We start from the raw sequence: 8281 nt of genomic DNA on the forward strand, positions 1-8281 counted from the left end.
CAGTATTTTTCCATTCTATTTCATTCTCAAATATGTTGACATGGTAAATATATTTGAGAAACTGTACATAATCCTTTCACTATATATAAACTAAGTTCTCTAACCTTTTTAAGATTAAAATAAGCACATTTTCAGTTAAGTATTAAAAACTTCTTGAGTATGTACATTGAAGCCATATAAGGTCACAGCTGATGCAAAAATCAATTTTATTCCTGTACCATTCATTCACTATATATGCTGCTATCATATAAATGTTCTTACTTTTGAGCCAAGAATATGCAATGAGGAAAAATAGTCTTTTCAATAAATGGTGTTGGGAAAACTGAATAGCCACATGCAAAAATTGAAACTGGACTGCTATCTTATACCAAACATAAAAATCAACTCAAAATGGATGAAAGACTTGAATGTGAAACCTGAAACCATAAAACTCTAGGAAGAAAACATAGTGGGTAAACTCCTTGAGCTCAGTCTTGGTGATTTTTTGTATTTGGAACCAAACGCAAAGGCAACAAAAGCAAAAATAAACAAGTGGAACTACATCAAACTAAAAAGCTTCTGCACAGCAAAAGAAACCACCAACTAAAGTAAAAGGTAACCTATGAAATGGAAAAAATATTTTTATAACATAAAACCAAAATATAGATAACTCATACAACTCAATAGAAAATAATTTGATTAAATAATGAGCAGAAAAACTAAGTACAGATTTTTCCAAAGAAGTCATACAAATAGCCAATAGGGACATGAAAAGATGTTCAACATCACTAATCACCAGTCAAATACAAACCAAAACCACAATGAGATATCACCTGACACCTGTTAGAGTGGCTATTATCAAAAGAGAAGAGATAAATGTAGCAAAATATAAGGAGAAAGGGAATCCTGGTGCATCACTGGAGGGGATGTAGATTGGTACAGCCACTGTAGAAAACAGCATGGAGTTTTCCTAAAATGTTAAAAAATAGAACTACCATATGACCCAGAAATTCCATTTCTGGGTATTTATCTGAAAGAAAAGAAATCATTATCTCACAATGATATCTGCATCCCACCCTGTTCATCGCAGCATTATTTTCCAAGACATGGAAACAACATAAGTGTCCATCAATGGATGAACAGATAATGAAAAGGTGGTGCGCGCACACACACACACACACACACACACACACACACGCACACGAATATCATTCAGCCATAAAAAAGGAAGGAAATCCTGCCATCTGCAACAACATGGATGGGTCTTGAGGGCATTATGTAAGTGAAAGAAGTCTGATGTAAAAAGACAAATGCTGTATGATCTCCCTTAAATGCAGAATTCAAAAAATCCCAAATCCCCAAACAATTCATAGACACAAACAGCACATTTTTGTTTGCCAGAGGTGAGGGGTAAGAGTAGGTGAAGTGGGTGAAGGGGGTAAAAAGGTCTAAACTTCTAGTTATACGATAATGACATTGTGGAGATGTACTATAAAGCATGGTTACTACAGTTAACAATACTCCACTGTATATTTAAAAGTTGCTAAGGAAGTAGATCTTAAAAGTTTCATTAAAAAAAAGTATATGAAATTTAGGAAAAAGAAAAACAGACGCTACTGAGTGAAAAAATGTTAGTGTTAACATTACCTACCAATCATTTAAATCGTTGGCTTTTAGAACCTTTCTGAAAGATATGGAAACTCTGAATACAGGAAATAGTTGTCACTAAGCACTAACAAAGGGCAGATTAGACAATAAAAGAGTTAGCAAGTCTGTCTACCAAGTAAAGTAGTTAAAACTACCAGAATTATCAGGGACACTGAGGCTGAGCAACATTTAGAGTGGAAGCAATGTTTCCAAGAGCAAAGACTGAACACCCTGGATCAGATCCTCTATTTTTACTTCTTGAGATATTTTTAGGTACCTTTGCAAACACCTTCACTCCTTCCCTTAGTAGGAGATCACATGTTGAGGGGGAAAAAGTCTTTGGAGCCACATTTGGGTTTGAATTTTCATGAATCGGCCCTGGACAAGCCACTTAACCTCTCATAGGCTTTTTCATCTGCAAATGGGTTTAATAACACATTATTGAGGGATATGTGAGGATTACATTAGATATTTTGAATATAAAAGAACCAGGCATAAAATGAGATACCATCTCACACTTGTCAGAATGGCTATCATCAACAAATCAACAAACGACAAGTGCTAGTGAGGATGCGGAGAAAAAGGAACCCTCGTGCACTGCTGGTGGGTATGCAGACTGGTGCAGCCACTGTGGAGAACAGTATGGCGTTTCCTCAAAAAATTAAAAATGGAACTCCCATTTGACCCAGTGATCCCACTTCTAGGAATATATCCCAAGAAAACAGAAACACCAATCAGAAAGGATATATGCACCCCTGTGTTCATAGCAGCACAATTTACAATAGCTAAGATTTAAAAACAGCCTAAGTGCTCATCAGCAGATGAGTGTATTAGAAAACTGTGGTACATCTACACAATGGAATACTATGCTGCTGTAAAAAAGAAAGAACTCTTACCATTTGCAACAGCATGGATGGAACTGGAGAGCATTATGCTAAGCAAAATAAGCCAGTCAGGTAAATATCGCATGATTTCACTCATTTATGGAATATAATGAGCAACATAAACGGAGGAACAAAAACAGAGCCAGAAACATAGAAGCATCGAACAGACTGTCCAACCTAAAAGGGACTGTAGGAGAAGGTGGGGGGGGGGGTAAGAGATTAGCCAAAGGCCTTATTTGCATGCATATGAGCATAATCAATGGACACAGATAGTAGGGGGGTGATGGCATGTGCTGGGGGAGAGATCAATAGGGGGAAAATGAGACTTTATGTAATACTTTAAACAATAAAGAATTTAAATTTAAAAATACATATATGTAGAACAGATTTATTTTATTAAATTAAGTAAATGGTGCCTGGTTTGGGGTATTATTTCAAGCCACTAGAATTTATTTTTTAAATTCCAGCTCTTGCACCAATTCTTGCATTAAACCCTGGTGGCTTGAGAACGTACATGCTTAATGCAGAGATGTCCAAAGTAGTTTACTTATTGGGAGAACGTAGTTCAGTGACCGGTGAAAGCATTACATAGTCCTTGCTCAGCATTAATGGTTTTTTCAATCTGCACTTTGCAAGAACTTTAAGAGGAGGTTCTTGAGAGTATCAGGTTTATAGGACATGGTCCTTCTCAAGAACAAAACAAGGTCAATATCTCAAAATTTAGAATTCTCCACAATAATGCTCTTCCCATTTAAAAGGAGCAAAATGAGGTCAGTTTGAAGACCAGAGCTGCTCCAGAAATACTACTATAAGTATTAAGTTTTGTCTAGTTTACAACCCTTAGTCATAAAGTTTGAGGTTTTAAAAAGAGAGGTATACACCGAATTTACCTATCTTAAATAGGTCTCCTTTTCAAATATGTTGAAAACTTTAGGTAGATCAGTTTAGGGCTGACCTATGTGCACTACAAACTTGAGGTGTTTTTGGTTTTTTTTAAATTATGTGACATAGTCTACTAGTATTTCAATTCTTAAGATTACTGACATTTCAAGTAAAAATAAGCAAAAAGAAAACCTCTAGCTTATTGTAATCTATTTTTGACACTGCATCAATATGACCAGGCATATCAAAGTTACATAAAGAGATAAGAAGATGACTTAAAAAATATGGGGTGCTTGTTGTGAGAAAACAAAATCAATTCATAAAAGCCAATGAAAAGGAATTGCTCAAAGCTTCTCACAGTTTAACTTGAGTTTTATCCAGTCATAAAAATGTACTTTGATAGTCAACTTAAATCATTTCAATTTAACAAATGTTGTAATGGTTACTATGTGCAAGGCACTGTGCTTACTAGTTAATGTCTCCCCCACCCCCACCCCCCCCCCGCCCACAATGAGTATTGTCAAATGTGATCCTTTCAAAAATCCATTATTGGTTTTCATTTGCCTCTCAGAAAATATTAAAATACTAGAGGCCTGATGCACAAAATTTGTGCAAGAGTAGGCCTTCCTTCCCCCGGCTGCCAGCACCAGCTTACCTCCAGCTCCCGGGACCCGGTCTTCCTTCACAGCCCCGACTTCATCCGGAAGGTCATCTGGAAGGGTCTGAAAGAACATCCAGTCTATTTAGCATATTATGCTTTTATTATTATAGATACTCTCCACATTTTATTTTTTTAAATTCTTTATTGTTCAAAGTATTACATATGTCCCCTTTTCCCCCCTGTTGACTTCTCCCAGCCTGCCCCCGTCCCCCAGCACTGGCCTTCACTCGCTCCATTGTCTGTGTCCATTGGTTATGCTTATATGCATACATACAAGTTCTTTGGTTGATCTTTTACCCCTCCCCCCTTAAGAATTTTGAATCATTGGTATTTTTTTATAAAAGGTAAAAACTTTTGTGCTTCAAAGGACATATTCAGGTAAATGAATATGCCTGGTAAGGGACTTGTATCCATAATATATAAAGAACTCTTACAATCTAATAATAGACAAATATGTAAATTGACCATACCTCTGCAAAGCCCCACAGCCAATCAGGAGGGTATATGCAAATTAGTGGGATAAAGATGGCAGCAACCTCAGAGCCAGCTGGAGTGGGCAGGAGGCTTGGGTCACCCCCAGTGACGGAGGAAGCCAAGCTTCCCACCTGCCTGGGCCTGCCACTGAAGGAGGGGCCCATGGGCGGCAGCCATGAAGCCGGCCTGACCAAGCGGGAGGCTTGAGTTGCTGGGGCCGGCCACTGAGGGAGGGGCCTGAAAACGGCCCTCAGCCCCTTACCCTGGCTGGCCATGTCCCCCAGTGGGGACCCCCACCCCAATGGGGGTGTGGCTGGCCTGCAAACCACAACAGGCCCCTCACTCAGGCTGCCCGCCCCCCAAGGAAGCCCACACCCTGATCCGGGACACCCTTCAGGGCAAACCAGCCAGCCCCCACCGTGCACCAGGTCTCTATCTATACTAATAAAAGGGTAATATGCTAATTAGACTGGGAGACCTTCCAGGAGACCTTCTGGACGTTCTTCTGGACAAAGCTATGGTGGCGGGGCCGGGGTAGAGGCAGTTAGGGGCCAAGAGGGGAGGGCAGTTTTGGGTGATCAGGCCAGGATGGGACAGCAGTTGTGGGTGATTAGGCTGGTGGGGGGGGTGTTGGGGGGGATAAGGCCGGCAGGGGGGGCCAATTGGGGGTGAGCAGGCCATCAGTGGGGGTCAGTTAGGGGCAGTCAGGCTGGCGGGGGGGGGGCAGTTGGGGATGATCAGGCCAGCAAGCAAAGTGGTTAGGGTCAATCAGGCAGCCAGGAAGGTGAGCAGTTAGGAGCCAGCAGTCTCGGATTGTGAGAGGGATGTCCCAGATTGGAGAGGGTGCAGGTCAGGCTGAGGGACACCCCCACCCCATGCATGAATTTTGTGCACCGGGCCACTAGTTCAACAATAAAAAGACAATCCAATTAAAGATAGGCAAAGGATTTGAATAGCTGTTTGTCCAAAGTAGATATACAAATGACCAATGAGCACATGGAAAAATGTTCAGTATCATTAGAGACTTAGGAGAGGCAAAAAGAAACACAATGAGATACAACTTCACACTCACAAAGACTGCTAACATACAAAAAATAGAGAATATCCAGTGTTGACAAGGATGTGGAAAAACTGCAACATTCATACATTGCTATGGTGTGGCCAGTTTAGGAAACAGTATGGCAGGTGTTTAAAATGTTGAACAAAGAGTAACTATATGACCTAACAATTACACTCCTAGATATATACCCAGGACAGCTGAAAACATGAATATACAAAAATCTGTACATGAATGTGCATAGCAACATTATTCATAACAGCCAAAAGATGAAAACCCAAATGTCTATCAAGTGGTATATTCATAAGTGTGATATTACTCAGTCATAGAGAAACAAAGTACTGATACATGCTATAATATCAATAAATTTTGAAAACATTATGCTAAATGAAATAATCCATTTATCTAAAATTATATGATTCCATTTATATAAAAATTATCATAATAAGCAAATCTACAGAAATAGAAAATAGATTAGTGGTTGCCTAGACCTGGGGGAGGAGGAATGAGTGACTATTACTGGATACAAACGTTCTTTTTTTAGGGTGATAAAATATTTCAAAATTAGTAGTGGTGGTTGCACAATGTTGAATATCACTGAGTTATATGCTTCAAAAGCATGAATTTAATTGTATATTCAATAAAGCTATTATTATGAAAACAGTCTATCAGTCATCTTTAGTTTCAAATTTACCCTACAAAAATATGGACATTTTCCCTCAAGTATACACACACACACACACACACACACACACACACACACACCCAAGCCCATAGTTTTCTGGGTATTTGAAAATGTACATACTTTCCCATACTTGATTTTAAAAAATTTCCTGGTATTATAAATTAGCAAGACTCCTATGTAGATATATAGATCCCTGGACTGTCATAAACCTTATTTGACTATATCCGGTATTTATCTAACATAGTACCATGCATATGGATCATTCCTGGAAAGGTTCACTGTACCTTTCTAACTAGGAGGACATTAACAAGTTGTATTGATTTTTATCAGGGCAATGCCATTATATTAAGATTTTAAGTACTTAAAATTTATCAGCCAAAGGTATTTCTTTATGTCATTTAACATGTGCCACTACTTAGATAGCTGTGAGAACTAAAAGAAGCTCAAATTAAAATATTTGCAGTGTTATTCTTTTTCCCAAAATAACCCAATTTGGAAGATAGTATCAATTCTGCCAAGCAGTAAATTCCTCAATTTATATAGGTCACGCTTATTTTTCTCTCCCACAAATTTCTTATCTCTTTCACCCAGGCCCTCCTTGGGAAACTACTGGTACAAGAGAGCAAGAGAAGTGTGTATTTTCCAACACCTCTTTCTGTCAATATTTTCCTTTAAATTCTCCCTTGTTCCATTACAAGTTTGGAGCTCAAGTCATTTTCTAGTCAATAGCTCTTTGTATCTTTTGCCTGAACCAAATAAGGAGACTCTCTAAGGAAAATCAAGTTGTGATTGGCTGTTACAAAAGAATCAATTTTAGTCAGAAATACACCAGTTTGTTTCACTTGACAAACCACAGCAAGAAAACTAGATTGTAAACACTGTGATTGACATAGTACATACTGGAGACAACCAATTAAATTGTCAACTTCACATGAGCAAATGCGAAATAACTAATTCATATTTAGACGCTTGTGATCTATATCATACATTTGGCATTTATAAAAGAATTATTTAAAAGCTATTTTAATATCAACTCTAAAGAAATATTATCAACTTTATCTCAATTATTTTTTATACACCATAAGAATACTAAGATTCCTAGTTGTTATATGATTGGCAAACACAGACCTTATATAATTTAAATCATTTTGGGAACATTTTTATTTAAAAACTGTATGCACAGGAGAATTATTAAATTATATGCATTTAGCATAGTATCATTAGCTAAAGTTTTATACAAGAAAATCAAAATACTAGAATTATGACATTTTAAATATACAATCAACTATTTAAATCAAGTGCTTTAGATATATCCCATCCAAATTATTCTTCACATATGAAATCAATTGACTTATTCGTTGGATATCCTGTTTTCCTCCATGTCTTAAATTACTAACCAATATTCTTATATTATTCCAATAAGTAACATTGTTTTTATACAAAAAGTAAAATTCTCCATCTGACCTTTTGATATGCTTGAAAGACAAAAACAATTGATTGACTGCTACCAAAGTGACTTAAGTTGACATTACAATTTTAAGGTTGACCAGCAGTGTGCTAACATATTTAGAAAGTATACCAAAATATTCTTAATGTAACCCTCTCCATTCTGTGTGCCCTTTTATTAGTTAAATGGAAAGGGTGACAAACTAAAACTCCAGCTACAAGAAATAGAGCCATAAACTTAGCAGAAAAATTAACATTCCAATACAGAAAAGTTAACAATCCAATACAGAAAAGTTAACATTTAGACCAAAAGCTATAGGCTGATGCTATAAGGGCAAATATTCTCTGCAAAAGTGTTATTTTTGCCTTTTAACTTTATTTTTACAATTTTAATTTATCTATGATTAACAATTGGGATATTTCACACAAATTTTAGATCTCTAGCTTCAATTGAAAAAATAAAATTATAATCTGGCAACCCGAGGACCATTTTACACACCTTGCAAGTGTTAGGGTCACCGAAGGAGGAACTCAGGAGGCCAAAAGGAGTAGAGAATTATAAATGT

The sequence above is a fragment of the Myotis lucifugus genome, unplaced genomic scaffold (assembly GCF_000147115.1).
Source record: "Myotis lucifugus unplaced genomic scaffold, Myoluc2.0 scaffold_5, whole genome shotgun sequence".
In the NCBI taxonomy this organism is placed as follows: domain Eukaryota; kingdom Metazoa; phylum Chordata; class Mammalia; order Chiroptera; family Vespertilionidae; genus Myotis; species Myotis lucifugus.